This window comes from Arachis ipaensis, chromosome B7 (genome assembly GCF_059453495.1).
Source record: "Arachis ipaensis isolate K30076 ecotype BB chromosome B7, ASM5945349v1, whole genome shotgun sequence".
In the NCBI taxonomy this organism is placed as follows: Eukaryota; Viridiplantae; Streptophyta; class Magnoliopsida; order Fabales; family Fabaceae; genus Arachis; species Arachis ipaensis.
Window position 1 is genome coordinate 94285761 of NC_142442.1, and position 17929 is coordinate 94303689.

Sequence of the window (17929 nt, forward strand, 5' to 3'; positions counted from 1 at the left end):
GAAGCAAGCTATGGTCACCTTGCAAATCTCAGTTAGGCAAATATAAATTGATAATGGTGTTTTCGAATAATAAATAATAGAATAAAGATAGAGGTACTTATGTAAATCATTGGTAGGAATTTCAGATAAGCGAATGGAGATGCTTTTCGTTCCTCTGAACCTCTGCTTTCCTGCTATCTTCATCCAATCAGTCTTACTCCTTCCCATGGCTGACTTTATGCAAGGGCATCACCGTTGTCAGTGGCTATATCCCCTCCTCTCAGTGAAAAATATGCTCACATGCTCTGTCACAGCACGGCTAATCATCTGTCGGTTCCTGATCATGCTGGAATAGGATTCACCCTCCTTTTGCGTATGTCACTAACGCCCAACAATCGCGAGTTTGAAGCTCGTCACAGTCATTCAATCATTGAATCCTACTCGGAATACCACAGACAAGGTTTAGACTTTCCGGATTCTCTTGAATGCCGCCATTATTCTAGCTTACGCCACGAAGATTCCGGTCACACATAATCATCACCTTCATCACGTTCTTGGGTGCGAATGGATATCTTAGAAGCGAAATAAGATGAATTGAATAGAAAACAGAAGTACTTTGCATTAATCTTTGAGGAACAGCAGAGCTCCACACCTTAATCCATGGAGTGTAGAAACTCTACCGTATGAAAATACATAAGTGAAGGTCCAGGCATGGCCGTGTGGCCAGCCCTCAAATGTGATCTAAGATAGCATACAACTGATCAAAGATGCCTAATACAATAGTAAAAGGTCCTATTTATAATAAACTAGTCACTAGGGTTTACATGAGTAAGTAATTGATGCATAAATCCACTTCCGGGGCCCACTTGGTGTGTGCTTGGGCTGGGCTTGAGTGTTGTACATGTAGAGGTCCTTCTTGGAGTTGAACGCCAGTTTTTGTGCCAGTTTGGGCGTTCAACTCTGGTTTTGGCTCCTTTTCTGGCGCTAGACGCCAGATTTGGGTAGAAAGCTGGCGTTGAATGCCAGTTTACGTCATCTATTCTTGGCCAAACTATGGACTATTATATATTGCTGGAAAGCCCTGGATGTCTACTTTCTAACGCAATTGGAAGCGCGCCATTTCGAGTTCTGTAGGTCTAGACAATTCACTTTGAGTGCAGGGAGGTCAGAATCCAACAGCATCAGCAGTCCTTCTTCAACCTCTGAATCTGATTTCTGCTCAAGTCCCTCAATTTCAGCCAGAAAATACCTGAAATCACAGAAAAACACACAAACTCATAGTAAAGTCCAGAAATGTGAATTTAACATAAAAACTAATGAAAACATCCCTAAAAGTAACTAGATCCTACTAAAAACATACTAAAAACAATGTCAAAAAGCGTATAAATTATCCGCTCATCAAATCCTTTGCATCAACAATGCATGAAAATAATCCAATTACCATTCAAAACAAGAATTAAGAATATGGAATAAATAAAAGAGCAAGTAAAGAAACAAACTAGAATAGTATCTTCAACGAAGGTAATGACTCTTCAATATCCAAAAGCAAAAGCAATTAATTAATAAACTATGAATGTAAAGAAAACCTAAAAACTATCCTAATGAGATTGTCTCAATTGTGTGTTTGAGTCTCTGCATGTTCCCTGGCTTTATTCTGTGTTTCTGGGCCGAAAACTGGGTGAAAATGCGGACCGAAATTGCCCTCAGCATTTTCTGTTAATTCTGCAGATCGCGCAGGTCACGCGTACGTGTCAGTCACGGGTGCGCATCATTCAACGATTTTCCTTGTCACACGTACGCGTCGTCTACACGTGCGCATCATTCGTGCAGACTCCAATTCTACACGTGCGCGTACGCGTGAGCCATGCGTGCGCGTCGATGCTTGCTGGTCATCTCCTTAGTTTCTTGTATTCCTTCCATTTTTGCAAGCTTCCTCTCCATTTTCTAAGCCATTCCTGCCCTATAAAGCCTGAAACACTTAACACACGGATCACGGCATCGAATGGTATAAAGGAGAATTAAAATGCACAAATTAAAGATCTCTAGGAAGCAAGTTTTCAACCATATAACAAAACTAGGAAGGGATTATAAAATCATGCAATTAGTATGAATAAGTGGGTGAAGACTTGATGAAACCACTCAATTAAATACAAGATAAACTATAAAATAGTAGTTTATCATCTACTCCATTGACATGAATGCCATTTTCATAAACGATAAAGGGGAATGAAGAGAAGACATAGAAATTTAATTAAAATAATAACAGAAAATTAATTGAAGGTAAAAATAATTCTTTGCATTAATAAATTCCAAAATAAAAAATATCCATATGTAACTCTAAACAGGGTAAATGGGTGATTAAAAGAGTAAGGAAATAAGGAAACAAACTATAATGATAGAGACTTCAATGGAGGTAGTAACTCTTCTCAATATCCAAATCGAAAGCATAAAACTCTAAAACTATGAATGTGAAGAATCCTAGAGGAAGTAGTATTTTCTCTCTCAGATTCAAAACTAAAAACTAAAAATTGTGTAAAAGTGAATGTGTTGTTGAGTCTCTGCTTGTCCCCTGACTCTAGTCTGTTCTGGGCCAAAAACTGGGTCCAAACTCAGCCCAAAATCACCCCAACATCTTTTGCATTTTTTGCACGTGGCGCACGTCACGCGTACGCGTCATTCATTCACACGTGTCGATGGTCTTCTTTGTGTGTCACGCGTACGTATTAGGTACGCGCACGCGTCGCTGTGGAATGCGCCAAGTCACGGGCACAAGTCAGGTACGCGCGCGCGTCGTTTCTCGCTGGTCAGCTCCTTAGTTTCTTGTGTTCCTTCCATTTTTGCAAGCTTCCTTTCCATCCTCTAAGCCATTCCTTCCCTATAAAGCCTGAAAACACTTAACACACAGATCACGGCATCGAATGGCATAAAAGGACAATAAAAATACACAATTTAAAAGCGTAAGAAGCAAGTTTTCAATCATAGAACAGAATTAGGAAGGAATTGTAAAATCATGCAAATTGTATGAATAAGTGTGGAAAGACTTTATAAGAACCACTCAATTTAGCACAAGATAAACCATAAAATAGTGGTTTATCATGCCCCTGCCTCTGTTGTTCTTCCCTTATAACTCTTTGTTCTTCTCTTATGGCTCTTTGGTCTTCTCTTATTTCATGGAGGATGGTAGAATGCTCTTGATGTCCCATCCTTAGTTGATCCATGCTGGAGCTCAATTCTCCTAGAGAAGTGTGCAATTGATCCCAATAGCCTTAGGGAGGAAAATGCATCCCTTAAGGCATTTTAGGGATTTCCTGTTGAGGTAACTCGACATGCTCTTGCTGTGGTCCATGTGCTGGCTCTCTAGTTTGCTCCATCCTCTTCTTAGTGATGGGCTTGTACTTCTCAATATGAATGCCAGCTTCTATGACAATTCCAGCTGAATTGCATAGATGACAGATAAGGTGGGGGAATGCCAACCTTGATAAGGGGAAGGCTTTTCAGCTTTCTTGTACAACTCTTGAGGTATCACCTCATGTACCTCCACCTTACTTCCAATCATGATGGCTCTGTTAATGGTCACTTCTGACTGATTGCTAGTAGGGATGATAGAGTGTTGGATAAATTCCAACCATCCTCTAGCCACGGGCTTGAGTTCAAGCCTTCTTAGTTGGATAGGCTTGCCTTGAGAATCCCTCTTCCACTGAGCTCATTCCACACTGATGTCTGAAAGGACTTGGTCCAGCCGCTGGTTGATGCCAGGGCATCTTGGCTAGTTTCACAAGCCATTTTTAGTTTGTTTTAGAGTAGTTTCATGCATTTCTTAGGCAATAAGTATTTGGATGAGAAATTCATGCTTGTCTTGATTCAATCAAACGTTGTTAATTTTGTGCATTTTCATGAGATTTATGCCATAATTACGTGTGTGCTAAGAATGAGGCAAATTCTTGTGACTATAGCAAAGCTTTGATGTATTTGTTTGGTTGATGATAGGTGAAAAGAAAGCTAAGAAAATGAAAGGCAAAGAGGCAACAAGAAGGCCATGAAAGAAGGCAAAGGAAGTAATGTTGGAGCCAAAGTTGGTGCTCCAACATTGCTGGAAACGTCACTCCCCACAGCCTGAAGGGGTATACTTCCAACAAGAATAACTTGAGCTACAGAGCTCCAAATGAGATGATTCGAAAAGCATTGTAGCCTTAGGTATTTTAGAAATTACTTATAAAGTGTAGCCTTATCTAAATATCTATGAATACACTTTTCTCATCAAAGGAAACGCTTTTAAAGAGTAGCTTATTTATTTTGTTTCAGGTGCACTTTTAAAATGTCTCATAATATGGGAATCCTCAATAAACACTTAGTAAAAAAATTTGTTGGCCCTCCCCCTTACTCACGCAGCAGTACAGCACATACTCTCATCCTCACTCAGCATACCCAAACACGAAAGAGAGAAGAAATCAGAGAGGAGAAGGGAAGGAAAGAAAGAGAGGATGACGCCGTCTAGGGATTCACCTCCGTCGCCGTCGTCGTCGAGCGCCGGTGAGAGAGAGAGCTCGAGGATGAGAGGAAACGCGATGGAGGAGAGAAAAAGGAGGTGCTCCGTCGCCGCTGGAGCTCCACCACCACTGCTAGGGCTTGTTTCAGTCGCCGTTCTGCCACCGTCGGGCTTCTGTGCCCCCACCGAGGAGATCGAAGGGAGGAAGGAGGGATGTATCGCCGCTTTCGTACTCTGTCGCGGCGCTGCCGTCGATTGGAGCTCGCCGCTGAGCTGCTGCACCGTCTCCAAGCCGTTGCGTCGCCGCTCATCTCTTCACTATCACTGCTCAACACCATCGTCGTATCCTCTGTCACCAGGTAAGCATTCTCTATTCTATATCTTCTCTTACTTGCTCATTCTCTAACTCGCTCTCACTTTGTAGTTCGAAGGTGTGTATGATTTTTATAGTGATGATGAACTGCAATGGCTAATTGAGATACAGAAGGTATGTATCAATTTTCAATTGGTTCTGTGAGGTTTTGGGTTCTAATTTTAGGTTTTCAAATTTTGGGGGTTTCTCCTTCTGATTCTCAATTTGTTATGATTCCTTTCTATGTTTGGCATAAACGGAAGCAATAGGTGCTGGAAATTTCATACGTGCATGCTAAACTAGGGAAATCATTCTACTAGTCTTAGAAGCTGTGCATTCTTTTATACATTAAGAGGGGTTTGTTCTTGTTTGAGATTCAATGTGTTGAATCTGAGGCATATGCATTTTTATATTTCTTGCATTTTTTTGTGTTCTGCATTTTTTGTGTTCTGCATTTTTTTGTGTTAAACCAATATACTTTACCTGCAGTTTGTTCAAGTTCTCACGCAACTTGCTTTCTGACAATTTAGCAGCACTTGTTTCCTGTATTATCAGATTTTTCGTTGAATCATTTTTATATTTCTTCTTGTGTTATTTTTTTTCTGTGTATCGAAAATGTGGGGAACATGAAAGGGGCACTTCTTTACTTTATCAGTTTTAGGGGCAACGACACACGCACCAACTTCGTGATTCATCTCCGCGTAGCTCTGAACAACGAACAGCAAGTCAAAGTGGTCATAGATGAGGATCTCCCAAAGGGGCAGAGCATAGGGCCTTCACTCTCAAAGGCTATTGAAAGTTCACATGTATCTATTGATGTTTTCTCACAGGACTATGCTTCCAGCGAGTGGTGCTTGTATGAATTGGTCAAGATATTAGAGACCAAGAAATAAAAAGGACAGGAAGTTCTCCCGATTTTTTATAAAATACAAAAAATATTATTTCAATTAAAAATAAGTCAGTCGGTTTAATATGGCAGTTGAGTTGTGTGTGAAACTCTTATTCTCTCCAATTTAGATTTCTTTCAGCAAAAGAATAAGTATATCTAGTATGCTTTAATTCTGGTTTATTTTCATATTATGCTAGGGGTGATGCTGATCTTATTAAGCATATAGTCAAATATGTTCTGCAAATAAAGAATTACCCGTAGCAAATCCAAGGCTTGAGGCGAGGAATCTTGTGACTTGACTTAATTTGCTAAATTATACTTATTTCATGAATTCACAAATCATAACATAACATTGTGTCTCCGTCTGTCTCCCTCATGAATTCACAGACAGTAGAGAGAGGGCAAGGAACAGAGGAATAGCCAAAGCACTAGGGAGCAAAAGCAGGAGCGTTCTTCAAGTTTTTGGCTCTTCATCAATCATAGCACCAAGAGGAAGAGAATAATGGCCAAGGAGGGAGCTGACTGAAGCTTAAGAGAGAGCTACGTTCCACTCACCCAACTGTTCTTCGAGTTTCTTTGCTAGGTGAGGACAGCGACTTCACCTTCTTTCTTTTCTCCTCTAATTCAAAATTCTGATAATTCTATTGCTCCATTTTTTCCAGTTTTTTCAATTTCTTTTAACACAACTACCACCACAAGTAAAGAGAGGTGAGTGATTTTCTCTCCTCTGTGTTTAATTTGGTCGAATGGCCTTGTGAAATGTAACCAAAATTTTGGTTCTTGGAACGGTTAAGGTTTGGGCTCAAGAGAAAAATAGGGACAAGTCTTGTGTATTTGATCAACAAAGAGGTAAGGGTTAGAATAATTAGATATTGATTTTAGCTGTATTTGGTGATTAAATGGCAGAAACCTTTCTATTGAGTATGCTTATTCTTAAATAAGTTAGGCTACATAATATATTTATTGACCAGTCGGCTGCTTGATTCTTGGATCTGTATGTGAATGATTGTTGCTTTCTTAATCAGCAGTTTACTTTGTAGTGGTAAATGGTAATGTTCTAATAAACAAAAATCAAGTACTAATGGAGACTATTATTCATTTGTCTAGAGTAGTTTACTAATTTCATGTTAATTATTTTTGTTTTATGTGGATTATATTTGTTGCAGTATTTTCGTGGCTCATGGCAATTTATCAACTATTGTCAACTATTGAGCTTCATGTTCCTAAATATTCCTATCATTGAATTCAGCATTTCAAAGTTTGTTCTTTCTCTGAGACTGTGCCAACAGGAGTTAAAATTTGAGTGAAGCAAAAGGAACATATTTGTTCTTTATCTTACCTTCTGATAAAGAATAGAATAGTGTCCTTATGTTTATCAATTTGCCTGATTTTTATTTTTGACATTAACTCCACCTTAAACAATTTTGATACTCACACTTATTCACTTAAAAAATCCACCAATATCATGGTTTTGCAGATTGACGAAGAGCTTCTTCAGGAAGTGGTTAATATGGGATTTGACAGAAATCAATTGGTTGAATCTTTATGCAACAGGATCCAAAATGAGGTCTGTGCCCTTCATTCTCTCCTTTCATGTCTTCTTGATTGTCTCTTATTATTATCTATATATTTCTGGTACTGTGGCAAACTACTTGTTATTGGATAACTGGTTCCATGTTTCTAGTGGCTATCTTGGAGCTGAGTTTCAAGAGACTATGGTTGACTCTTTACCTTAGATATTTGACTCTTTTAAGTCTTAATGGATCTAATAATGTCTCTTCTTCTGCTCAATATCTCCCACTTATTTATTTATTTTCATGTGGTTTTGTTGTTACCATGTTTGGTTAATGTGAGTGTTGAGCTGAAAAAGAGTAATGTCTGTGTTCTTTTAGCAATTGACTAATGTTGTTGGGACCCTTCATTTTTAATGTTTTCCTTTAATTTTTCAATATGAAGTGAATGACCCTTTTTGCCTTTTGAACATGGAGGTTACTAAGGAAGAGCTTAATGCAAAAATGAGAGAAAAAAGTTTCCAACTTTTGGTCTGAAAAAAACCATGCAAAGTTTCCAACATGTTTGTGTTTTGTTTTGTGGCAGATGGGGCTGGTGATGATTTGTTTAAAGAGCTATGGAGGCTGTGCAGGGCTATTAATGGATGTTCCTTGTGTTCAAGATAGAGTTTTCTATTTCCCTCAGGGTCACATTGAATTGGTATGATATACACTTCTTTACCTTGTTTCTGATTTTGTTTGTGAATTTCATTTTTTCCCATTTTTGTGCTATGTATGCTTTCAAATTTAAGCCTTAAGGGGTTTAGTAAATGTTATATAATTTTGATTTTTTTTTCTTTTGTAATTGCCAGAACCTACAAAACAAGATTTGAGGCAGATGAAGAACCAGAAATCTCCCAAATACGATCTTCCGTCGAACAAGATATTTAAAGAACAAGATTTTTTCCTCTTCCATCAGAAGGTTAATAACTTTTATTAGAAGATACTTATGTAGGATACAATATTTTAGTTTTTTATAGTTTATTAGTAGTAAATTCTAAGTGGTCTAATGTATATTTTGATATGGGTATGTTTAATTTAGTGTGAGATGTATGAATACTCATTTATGATCATCCCAATATTTTTAGTTCATTATAAATATATTTTGTTAAAGGATAATTTTTATTATTTAAAGAATATTGTATGGTATTATTATGTATTTATTTTTATTTTATAATTTTTAACTAATTTAATTAAAAAAATAGGATTATATATATAATCATATTACTAAATATTAGGTTTTAGAAAAAAAATTATTAGAATATATATATATATATATATAGAAAATAAAAAAAATAATGAGGGACCTAAGGCTACACTTATATACAGTAGCTATAGTATACAAAAAAAAAAAAGAGGGATCTAAGGCTACGCTTATAAAAAGTAGCTATGGTATACAATGTGGCTACGCTTTACAAGTGATGCAGTAGCGTTAAAAAGCGTAGCCTATTCTAGAAAAATGAAAGCTGAAAAGCGTAGCCTTTGGTCCTGGACAGCATCACTTGAAAAGCGTAGCTTATTCCCAAACGCCAAAAGCGTAGCCCTTGGTGCAGAAAAGCGTAGCCTTTGAGAATAGGCAACGGTAGAATAGGAATCACCCCAAAAAGCGTAGCCGTAGCCCAAAAAGCGTAGCCGTAGCCTAAGGCATCATGTTTTTTCATTTTTGGCTACACTTTTCAAGTGTACCTGAATGGGTGTTTTTCTTGTAGTGCTGTAGTAAGGCCAGCTGATCTCTACACCTTCGATGGAGTATAACTTGAGCTGTGGAGCTCCAAATGATCCGCTTCCAACGGAATTAGAAAGTGGACATTCAGGGCTTTCCAACAGTATATTATAGTATGGGGTGGACAGCACGTTTGAGCTTCTGAGTCTGGCAATGTTTCCAATGTTGGGGCAAACGTTGGAGGTCCAACGCTGCCTCCAACATTGCACTCCGACGGCAGCAATCCTGTCCCCTTCAAAGGAGCATAACTTGAGTTGCAGATGTCCAATTGAGGTGATTCCAGTTGGGTTAGAAAGCTGACATTTAGAGTTTTCCAACTATATATAATAGTCTATAGTGGGCATGAAATTTTCAACGTTGACAAGAGGACAAAGTAACGTCCCCAGGGCTTGATATGCAACATTCAGTTTGGAACTTGAAAATTTGGCATCCACGGGCACGCGTAAGTGACGCGCACACGTGGATGTGCGAACGTTGGACATCCAACGTTACCTCAAATGCTGCCTCCAACATCCGCAATAAAATTTCAGAAATGGGAGCTGGCAATTTTGAATTGACGCCTACGCATCAGTGATGCGTACGTGCGGATGAAAAAAATACCAATGTGCGCGTAAGTGTACAGCACGCATACGTGTGAAAACGCCAACGTTGGAGGGAACGTTGGAGGTCCAACACTGAGGACAACATCCCCTGCTTGGTTTTAAAATTACAAAATGAAATCTCTGCATCCATGCGCACGCGTGGATGAGCATTTTTGACCCTTTTGCGCAGATGCGCAAAGCACGTGTACGCGTGAATAGCGGAATGTTGGCCCTCAAACGTTGAGTCAAACGCCAATGACAGTAATAGAACTGATTTTTCTCAATGTAGCGTTTGATTTAACGTTTGCCCTCAAATGTTACCACCAACGTTAAGGCCAATTTCAGTTATAAAATGGCACCCTGCAAGTTATGAATGTTTAGCCATGGTCAACGTCAACTAGAGTGATTCCTCATTGCTTCAATCAAGGCCAAGGCCCACATCCAGATACTTGATCCAATTGAAGATGAGAAGGTGTTTATTAATAGAAAAATTGTTGAAGATTAAGTAGCTTTTTGGGAGGCCCTGAGGGGGGCTCTGAGGGCTCAGCACTCTGTTTAATTTTCTTCTGCACTTTTCCCTTTTGTTTATGTACTTTCATTTCTTTTACTTTTTAGCTAGGTTTTATTTTCCTGCACTTTTTGTATCTGGAAATTTAATTGATATATGACCAACTAACCCCATTTCATTGGGTTAGGGAGCTCTGTGTAAATTCAATGGATCAATACTAGTTTTCATTCTTCTTCCTCTTTCTTTTCCCTTTATTTTCTTCATCCAATTGGATAGTTATCTTGGGAAAGAAGCTATTCATAATTGGATCTCCTCGGAACCTTGGAAGATGAATGAGGAGATCACATTATAAATGCTTTCTCACATTGGATTAGATTGGGGTTTGGATGGATATAGTGATATGTAATCCTACCAATACTTTGATCTATGAATTTGTGTGGTATAATCAGTGACCAAACTTCATCTCTTCCCATGAGCACTTAAATCAAGGAATTGGGCAATTGTTCATGCTTAGAGAGATTGGTGAGCCAAGGAATTGGGATCCAATCACTTAAGATTGCCAAGGAGATCAATGAATGCATTGATTGCGGAAGAGATGGAAATGGATTTGATCTGGAGAATTGTACATCTCCTGAACCCAATGATTCCCCTTCTCTGATCTACCCATTCTGTTTATATTCTGCTTCCTTTATTTCATGCTAATCCCCCTACCCATTTAATTTCTTGCAATTTAAGCTTCTGCACTTTAATTCCCTGAAATTTAATTTTCTGTTCCTTTAATTTCTTGCAAATTTAAGTTTCCCGCCAATTTTACTTTCTGCAATCCCAATTAAATTCTGATTTTGCTCAACTAGCATAATTCTCCAATTAACATTGCTCAATCTACCAATCCATGTGAGATTCAACCTCACTCTACAGTGAGTTTTTACTTGATGACAATCCGGTGCACTTACCGGAATGAATTTGTTGAGAGACAGTTTCCGCGTATCAAGTTTATGGCACTATTGCCGGGGATTGGTTTTGTATTGACAATGATTAAATTGGAGGATAACTAGATTGAGAAATTTTTCTTTTCTTTTGTTAATAGTTTTTATTTCAATTTAATTACTGCTAATTTCTGCAATTTTAGTCGGTTTTCTTTCTTCATTCACTTGTTAGCACACTAACCACTAGCTGTTTATGATATTGCCTCACTAAGAATCTCTCATTTATAACTATGGAAATTCTAATGTCTTTTGGTGATTATTCTTTGAGATAGGGCATCTTGCAAGAAAGAAGGAAGCATCGATCATATTTTGGTCAATCAAAATTCAGGAGAAACTCCCTACCACCACAGAATGATTCATGTTATTATGCTCATGATGGATGAAAGCATCAAGAAGTTGAAATGGGGTACTTCCAGAGCCACAAAATGGTCCATATTTTGGTGAAATTGATCACTACTCAAGTTGTGGCTGGGAAGATCAAAATCAAAGGGATTTCACTCATTCATACCTCATTCATCAAGAGCCATCACCTCTTAATTATCCAACCTCACCTACTAGTTTTATATGTCCAAATTCTTCATCATTTGAGTATGCCTCAACACAAAATTCATTCCCAGACCCATACAATTCATTCCACTACACACAAAATTCTGTTCACAGTCCACAAACTCATTCCATTACCCATAAGAGCCATACCACTTTCAGAACACACAACCACAAAACAACCAACTCCATTCACAAGCCAATCACCAACCATCACAATCTTTTGTAGATAGACTTGCTGAGGCAGAACTCATCCTTGAAGAATTCAAAAGAAAGAGAAAAGACGATCAACTTACTAGGATAGAGCTCCTCCTTGAAAAATTGTCAAAGATGACAAAAGAGGAGAACATAGCAAATGAGGAGTTCCTTCAATGGTCTAGAGCATGGAGGAAAGAACAAGACACTGCCTCCAGAAACATGGAAGCAAATGCAAATTACTTTGAAGAGATTCCTAGCAAGGAGGATGAGGACCAAAGGGTGAGTACAAGGGAGGAATCAGAGGAACAAGAAAAAGAAGTATTCATACCAAGTGAGATTCCTATGAAGAATAAGGAGGTTTTGAGAGTATATAAGCCTAAGGCTCCATACCTACAGAGGCTGATAGAAGTGACAAAGGAACATGCAAATTCACTCCCAAAAGACTCAATGCAACATCATGAAGAAGAAGGGGAGGAAGTCAATCAAGGGAGTTCACACTCCAATGAAACAGAGAGTTACATAGAGGGTGAGTTCAGTGAACCACCAATTCAAGAAGCTCTTGATGAAAAAATGCTCCAATTATCCAACAATACCCAAGTCTTGAGATCAAAGGTGTGAAGGCAGTAGAAACAAACACAAAAAGGAGGATTGTGACCAGAAAACAAAGAACTATATCCATGAAGAGGAGAAGGTCAAAGAACAATCCAACTGCTGATCCAACAAGAAAATTCACTCAAGCCAATCATAAAACAAAGCTTACTAGAAGGAGTCACTCAATGCAAGGGGCATTAACTGGCTCCTTTTTCCATTTGAGGTCATTCCTCTTAACAAACTGGAAGAAGAAGAAGAAATTCATGACCAAAATGTCAAGCTAATGACATTAAAAGAGCGCTTGTTAGGAGGCAACCCAACCAAAGGTAGTTTTCTTTTCCTAGTTAATTCAATAAAAGAGTTAAGTAGATTCTCTGTATTGCAAGGAGCTTAGTTTGGTGTTCCACACCAAAACAATCCAATGGTGAATGTGTAATTCTAAGTTTGGTGTTCCACCAAAGATTTCATTAAAGAACACATTGTAACCCTCAGCATGCCTAGTCACTAGCTCCAACCAATCAGGGAAACTACTTAACAATAGTTTAATTTCTAGTTCATAGTTTGTTTTTCTAGTTCATAGTTGTTTTCTTAATAAAAGCACATGAAGTTCTCTGCATATATTTAATTTGCTGCATTAGGCAAGGAACTAAGTTTGGTGTTCACACACCAACTTAAGTTCAGAAAATCACAAGCATACATGCATGCTAACAATCTCTCAAGCGCTTGGAGAACAAGCAACTTCCAATAACTTTGTAGGAACTCGATCAATCTCTTGGAAGAAATACACACCATCAGCTAAGAAGAAAAAGAAGGACACAAAAGCTATGGATGATGATGACAAAGGGAGAGCTAGGAGGCACCACCAAGAGGTTGTATTGTTACTTAATTCCATCTGCTTTTGAATGTTTAAACTGGAAGTCTGAATGTGCCCCTGTTGATAGTTATTCTTTAGTTTAAGTCATTAGAATTTAGTGTTCATTTTCTTTAATTTTGTCATAAGTGTGCTAGTCTAAGTACTAGGCTACTGCTTCCTTGCTTGAATTGTATACTGTGTCCTTGAGCTCAATAAAAGAGTTTATGAGAATTTGATGTGAAAAACAAGAGTGAAATCCAATGTGCAGAATTGAGTCCTAGTGTTGTGGTGGTATTTGTTAGCTAAGTTGGTTCATCACTAAGGTAAAAGGGCTAAGATATCTCTTGAATTATGAGTTTGAAGTGCATTCTATGAGACTTAAATGAAGTAATAAAGATCCTAAAAAGAGAAAAAGAGAATGAAAAAGAAAGAAAAAAGAAGAAAAATAAAGCTAGGCACCAATAGTTTGGATCTTAAGGCATGTGTCTATGGTGTTTTTGTGCAAGGATCTGCTTGGATGAGTAAGTTCTTAGGAGTGCTTCATCACTTGACAACTTGGGTTAACTAACCTGGGATTGTCAACTGAAAGTCCACTATCAAGAGCAACCTTGTCACAAGGCATTTAGCAACCCAAAGAGGTGCTAGACACCAAGGTCTAAGGAATGAATAATAAACCATGTGCCTGTGGTGTGTATGTGCTGAGGAGAGACTTGGGTGATTAAGTCCTTAGGTGTGTTTCAACACCTAGCACCTTGAACCAACTGGTTCGAGAATGTTGGCTAAAAACCTATCCTAAAGAGTTGCCTCAACACAGAACACTTAGCTACAGAAAGCAATAAGCTCTAAAGAAGAAAAGAAAACAAAAACAGAGACGTTAAGGATCAAGAATAAGAGTATCATAGAAAGGCAATAGAGTGAGAGTTCAAGAGCATAAGAGAGCTTAGAAACCAGCATGAACATGAACCTAAGTTGCTATGCATGAAACTCCATGAACCAAGGATTTGAATTCTATGAATAAGGACTTGTATCTCTTGTATTTTCATGTTTTATCACTTGCTTGAGGAGAAGCAAGATTTAAGTTTGGTGTTGTGATGCCAGGGCATCTTGGCTAGTTTCACAAGCCATTTTTAGTTTGTTTTAGAGTAGTTTCATGCATTTCTTAGGCAATAAGTATGTATTTGGATGAGAAATTCATGCTTGTCTTGATTCAATCAAACATTATTAATTTTATGCATTTTCATGAGATCTATGCCATAATTACGTATGTGCTAAGAATGACGCAAATTCTTGTGACTATAGCACAGTTTTGATGTATTTGTTTGGTTGATGATAGGTGGAAAGGAAGCTAAGAAAAGTAAAGGCAAAGAGGCAACAAGAAGGCCATGAAAGGAGGCAAAGGAAGCAACGTTGGAGCCAAAGTTGGTGCTCCAACATTGCTGGAAACGTCACTCCCCACAGCCTTAAGGGGGTATACTTCCAACATGAATAACTTGAGCTACAGAGCTCTAGATAAGGTGATTCTAAAAGAATTGGAAAGTAGAAATCAAGAGCTTTCCAAGCATATATGACACTATATGGTGGAAACTAAAATGGAGGGAGAAAACTGCCCCGAAAAGTGCATAAACGAACATGGTACCAACTTGTAGTAAGGCCAGCTGACCTCTGCACCTTCGATGGAGTATAACTCGAGCTGTGGAGCTCTAAATGGGCGCTTTCAACGGAATTGGAAAGTAGACATTCAAGGCTTTCCAATAATATATTATGGTGTGGGGTGGACAGCACGTTTGAGCTTCCAAATCTGGTAATGTTCCAACATTGGCGCAAACGTTGGAGGTCCGACATTTCCTCCAACTTTGCACTCCGACGCCAGCGATCCTGTCCCCTTCAAAGGAGCATAACTTGAGTTGCATATGTCCAATTGAGGTGATTCCAGTTGGGTTAGAAATCTGAAATTCATAGTTTTCCAACCATATAAAATATTCTATATTCGGCATGAAATTTGCAACGTTGACAAGAGGACAAAGTAACGTCCCCAGGGCTTGATATGCAAAATTCAGTTTGGAACCTGAAAATTTGGCATCCACGCGCACGCGTCAGTGACGCGCACGCGTGGATGTGCGAACGTTGGAGGTCCAACGTTACCTTAAACGCTGCCTCCAACGTCCGCAATAAAATTTTAGAAACGGGAGTTGGGAATTTTGAATCGACGCGTACCAATGTGTGGATGAAAAAAATACCAATGTGCGCGAAAGCGTACAATATGCGTACACGTGGATGAGCATTTTTGACCCTTTTGCGTGGACGCGCAACGCATGTGTACGCGTTAATAGTGTAACGTTGGCCCTCAAACGTTGAGTCAAACACCAATGACAGCAACAGAACTGATTTTTCTCAATGTAGTGTTTGATTCAACGTTTTCCCTCAAACGTTACCACCAACGTTAAGGCCAATTTTAGTTATAAAATGGCACCCTACAAGTTTTGAATGTTTAGCCATGGTCAACATCAGCTAGAGTGATTCCTCATTACTTCAATCAAGGCCAAGGCCCACATCCAAATACTTGATCCAATTGAAGATGAGAAGATGTTTATAAATAGAAGAATTGTTGAAGATTAAGTAGCTTTTCGGGAGTCCCTGAGGGGGTTCTCTGAGGGCTCAACACTCTGTTTAATTTTCTTCTGCACTTTTCCCTTTTGTTTATGTACTCTCTTTTCTTTTACTTTTTAGCTAGGTTTTATTTTCCTACACTTTCCTTATCTGTAAATTGAATTAAGCTATGACCAACTAACCCCATTTCATTGGGTTAGGGAGCTCTGTGTAAATTCAATAGAACAATACTAGTTTTCATTCTTCTTCCCCTTTCTTTTCTCTTAATTTTACTACAAAGCTTTCGTTCTTCATCCAATTGGATAGTTATCTTGGGAAAGAAGCTATTCATAATTGGATCTCCTCAAAACCTTAGAAGAGGAATGAGGAGATCACGCTATAAATACTTTCCCACATTGGATTAGATTGGTGTTTGGATGGATATAGTGACATGTAATCCTACCAATACTTTGATCTATAAATTTGTGTGGTATAATTAGTGACCAAACTTCATCTCTTCCCACGAGCACTTAAATCAAGGAATTGGGCAATTCTTCATGCTTAAAGAGATTGGTGAGCCAAGGAATTGGGATCCAATTACTTAATATTGCCAAAGAGATCAATGAATGCATTGATTGCAGAAGAGATGGAAATGAATTTGATCTGGAGAAATGTACATCTCCTGAACCTAATGATTTTCCTTCTCTGATCTACCCATTCTGTTTAGATTCTGCTTCTTTAATTTCATGCTAATCCCCCTTCCCATTTAATTTCTTGCAATTTAAGCTTCTGCATTTTAATTCCTTGCAATTTAATTTTTTGTTCCTTTAATTTCTTGCAATTTAAGTTTCCCGCCAATTTTACTTTCTTCAATCCCAATTAAATTCTGATTTCGCTCAACTGCATAATTCTCCAATTAACATTTCTCAATCTACTAATCCCTGTAGGATTCGACCTCACTCTACAGTGAGTTTTTACTTAACGACAATCAGGTGCACTTGCCGGAAAGAATTTGTTGAGAGATAAATTCCGCGTATCACTCGTCAAAATTGACTCTCCTAGTGTAAGGATGTGGGTCTTCTTGCATCATTGGCAACTAGAGTGCCAATTTTATACTCTCTGGGCTGAAATCCAAGGGTCGCCCTCGGACCATAGTGGTCTAATTTTTGGGGATTGGGTTCACGCTTGTATCATGGTTTTTGGTGACCCCTCCATTAGCATAGAACTCTTGTACCATCAAAATCCCAACTTATGGGATATGATTGGTAAGGACTTTCCAACCTCTCCCCTGGATTTCTCTTCGGATCTCCGGGTATTCATTCTTTCTGAACCTAAAGGGGACTTCAGGAATCACCATTTTCTTTGGCACTACTTCATAGAGGTGGTCTTGATGAGCTTTGGTGATGAATCTATCCATTTCCTAAGATTCAGAGGTGGAAGCAATAGATTTTCCTTTCCTCTTTCTAGAGAATTCTCTGACTTTGGTAGCCATAAGTGGGAATGGAAAGCAAAAAGCAAGGATTTTCCAACACCAAACTTAAAAACTTTGCTCATCCTCGAGCAAAATAAGAAGAAATGAGTAGAAGAAGAAGAGAATATAGGAGATGGAGGGAGAGAGGAAAATTTGGCCAAGTGGGGCATTTAGTGTATGAATGGTGTGTGTGTGAATGGTAGGAAGAAAGGGTATTTATAGGAGTGGGATAGGTTGGGGTTCGAATGAATGGGTGGGAATTGGATGGGAAATGTTCGATTTTGAAGTGGGTGGGGGTTGGTGGGATTTATGATGGTTTTTGGGAAGTGATATGGATATGATTGGGTTAAGATTTATAGGAAATAGTGTGTGGGGAAGAGTGAAAGTAAGAGAGAGAAGAAGGTAGGGTAGGTGGAGATTTTGAGGGACCCATTGATCCTAAGGGGCTAGGGAATTCAAGTTCCCTGTTCCCTTGTGGGCCTTGAATGCCCAGCTCTTGCTCCTGACTGGCATTCAATGCCAGCAATGTGTCTCTCTTGGGTGTTAAATGCCCCTTGGGGTACTCCTACCTGGCGTTCAACGCCAGGTCTCTCCCCCCTGGATGGCGTTCAACTCTAGCTTCATGCTCCCTGG